At 32.4% G+C, this 3482-nt stretch overlaps 1 long non-coding RNA gene across 2 annotated transcripts in view; it reads left to right on the top strand.

Moving 5' to 3' along the window:
• Positions 1 to 3476, top strand: part of LOC108564440 — a 4675-nt gene extending 1199 nt beyond the window's left edge. For both annotated transcript variants that reach the window (XR_001891149.1, XR_001891150.1), the window contains exons 2-6: positions 41 to 161; positions 1384 to 1504; positions 1909 to 1976; positions 2042 to 2242; positions 2308 to 3476. This is a non-coding gene — a long non-coding RNA (uncharacterized LOC108564440). The remainder of the gene's footprint in view (positions 1 to 40; positions 162 to 1383; positions 1505 to 1908; positions 1977 to 2041; positions 2243 to 2307) is intronic.
• The last annotated feature ends 6 nt before the right edge of the window (positions 3477 to 3482 follow it).

The raw sequence follows: 3482 nt of genomic DNA, 5'->3' as shown, positions 1-3482 counted from the left end.
TTTCAGTGTCAGATTTTTATTTGCTTTATTCACATTTCAGGTTGACTTCGAAGGATGGACCTATGACATGGAGCTGAATGGGATGTGTCAATGGGACAGGAGCCAATTTTACTTCTAAAGACGCCAATTCTTTGCCATATTGTAATATATTCATGAAAGCTGTAAGTATTTTTCTATTTCTGGGAGAAAATTTCTACATGTTTAGGAAGGTCTTTCACAATTAACGCAAAATATATTACTTTACATACATTTCAATTTATATACATAATGAGATATTTTTATTAGTTTTGACAAAAACATGAGTAAAGTACATTTCTTGTTTTATCAAAGAATACCTAAAATTTTTTTTTCTCAATGGTGAGGATTCATATCCAACTCTACTGTTAACACCAGAGAGCACAATTAATATGCAATCAATCAAAGCTATTGGCACATTTTGATCGAGTGCATCCATATCTACTTTTGTCTCATTATGGAATTGTATATTATTCACAGTACAAGTATGGTGCATACTCTATATCAGAATTACTGACTTCCTCTGTTGCTTCACTTGGAAACCCAAAAATTGATAATATTTCAATGATATAGATAGGTTACCTTGATTTATTTGTAGAACTTATGAGTCAACAAAAATAGTTATGTTGTAAAAGTAGTTCTTTGCAAACTGTTTTTCTGTGCAAACAGTATTCTGTAAAAACTATATATTGGAAATCCAATTTGATGTCGAAGTAAATTCTCATATTTTAATGTACATTTATCTTCTTGCGTTTTACGCCATCTTTTGTAAGCTTGAGTTATTAACTATTGTAGTAATGAGGTTTACCACCAGTTGCTAGGGGATTCCCCTTGGCCTCCATTTTAGGAAATGGCTGTGAATTGGTGAAACTTGTGTGAGGAGTTGTTCTCAGTGAATACTTGTATTTTTAACCCTTCTAAGACAGCGTGGAGATTATATTCGGGACTATCGTTTGAAACTAATTGTATTAGAATAGTAAAAGTACGCGGTTCCAACAAAACAAATTTGTTGAAATGTAAAAATACGTCGCACGTCCTAGAAGGGTTAAGTTAAACAAAAGTGATATAAATATCTTGTACAAATGGTATGTTATGGCCATAGAGTTGCCCATAATACATCATAGCAAGCTATTTTTACAAAAATCTTAAGACTGCATCAACATCTTAGGAGTCAAACCAGTTCCTGTTGAAAACCATTTTCAACACCATTGCAATATAATAATTGATAGATCGGTATGCATTATAGTAAATCATGTAACAAAGTCGATGAGAGCTTTGCACAAAATATTCTTTAGATTTATCATGAATAATGCGTCTAGTCAATAAGATTTTCAGTGTCAGATTTTTATTTGCTTTAATCACATTCAGGTTGACTTCGAAGGACGGACATATGACATGGAGCTGAATGGGATGTGCCAATGGGACAGGACGCCAATGGAATAGGACGTCAATTCTATGCCATATTGTAACATATGTAGTCATGAAAACTGTAAGTTTTATTCCTTTTATGTGAGAAAATGTATTCATGTTTAGAATGGATGTTCACAATTAAGGCCAAATTACTTATTGTATTTTTTCAATTGTATGTTTAATTGACTGAATGGAAAGCTTTTAAATACAATCCAACTTTAATATATTTCATTTATTATATCACTTGCAAATGTGAAAATGATGTAAATATTAGCCAATATTGAGGGTTGTACTACAAAATCTAATAGGATGTATCATTTACTTACAACATTGTTATTTGGTAATAATTTAAAAAGAAAATTATTTCGAAAATCCATATATGATATTAGGAACACAATGAAGTATTTTTTTTAGAAATTATTCAATTAAAAGCAACCAAATTAAATAACAATTCAAGTAATGAACGTTTTTTCTTTGTTATAGCACATAATGTTGGAAATGACTACAACCTTTTGAAGATAAATTGTAATATACCAACTGTTTATGAAGGTGTGAGTATTTAGTTTGTTCGCATAATGATTCAGAGATGCTTATAATACTTTCTATAATTATTCAGATAATATGGATTTATTTTCTTCAATTCCTAAGAAAGGAGGGATTTCTGTAATTGCTGCTTTCCAAAACGTAATTTCCGTTGAGTGATGTCAAAATTATAGAATATAATACATTAAGTTACTTGCAACATAACTGCACTCCAGCAAAGTGTTAACTACATCTGTTTCCAATATATTGAAGATATTCCTATTTACCTGATTATGTAAGTTTGTACTTATTTTTGTTACTAAGACAAAATTGTTTTATAATGATTATTTTAATATTTAGAATTGAAACTGGGACACCTGAGAATCTTCGAAACAAGGAACATTATTTTTGTCGATATTGCCGTGAAATGAAGCCAACAATGGATGTATCCGTGCGAGAGGGGTTACATTTTCGGCACAATCAGGGGCGCGGAAGATGTTTATGGATCGACCTTGATGCGGAGTTGCAGGGGTGCCGTTAATGTCCATGGCCTGCGGCGACAGCGCAGGATCGGTGATGTGCCATGAGGGCTCAGCTTTGTGCAACTCGCGCTGCTCCCAGACGTAACTTCGATCTCGAACAAGGAATGTCTCGTGCGTCGGAAGTGACTTCCAGCTCCGCAAATACACCCTTCTGATGTCCGGATAATACTTGCAGAGAAACAGACGTGTTCATTCATATCTGGTGTATAAGTGTTTATTAATTGGATCTTCGCATCAACAAACGTAAGATTAGTTTTTTTTACTATGATGCTATTTTCCGTATTTCAAACTAATGGTCGACTGCTTGGCCCCCCACTCAACTGATTGCTCCAATCTGAAATTAACAATCCGGAAACTAAAACGTGGGGCGACTAATTGCTTGGAAAACGTTTGTTCGGCCAGTAAAACGCAACATTGTTGCTATTTCACATTTGCACTTAAAGCTACCACAAAGTTCAATTATACATAGCTTAAGAAAATATAATTATATATATATATGCTAACGCACAATTTGCACACTTTATTTGTGGCAAGGTTATGACGTTTTGTCATGAATTTAGAAGTTTGCTCATTCTTAAGGGCGAAACTGCATTATTTACATGAGCGTATGCAAATTTTTGGCATACATATTCTTTTTTATCGCCTATAGTATGTTAACATAATTATCTTGTACTTAGGAAAACATAATTATATATATATATATATGTGCTAACTGTTACATCGCACAATTTGCACATGTTATTTGTGGCCAGATTTTGACTTTGTCATAATTTATGCAGATTACTCATGTTGAAGATCTAAAATTTTACCTTTATATGAGGACAAATTCTTTTTTATCACCTTATTATCTCGATAAATGTTCAACTTAGTGGATATTATCTACACAGAAAGAATTATTTCTAATTTTTTGTATATCTCAAAACCATCATATTTTATGCTTGAACCTGGATATTTTGTTCATTGTAAATGTACTGTATACAAGTCATATTTAAA

The sequence above is a fragment of the Nicrophorus vespilloides genome, unplaced genomic scaffold (genome assembly GCF_001412225.1).
Source record: "Nicrophorus vespilloides isolate i.1.1-1 unplaced genomic scaffold, Nicve_v1.0, whole genome shotgun sequence".
Classification (NCBI taxonomy): Eukaryota; Metazoa; Arthropoda; class Insecta; order Coleoptera; family Silphidae; genus Nicrophorus; species Nicrophorus vespilloides.
The sequence above is the reverse complement of the archived record's forward strand: the minus strand, read 5'-3'. Positions and strand labels throughout refer to the sequence as shown.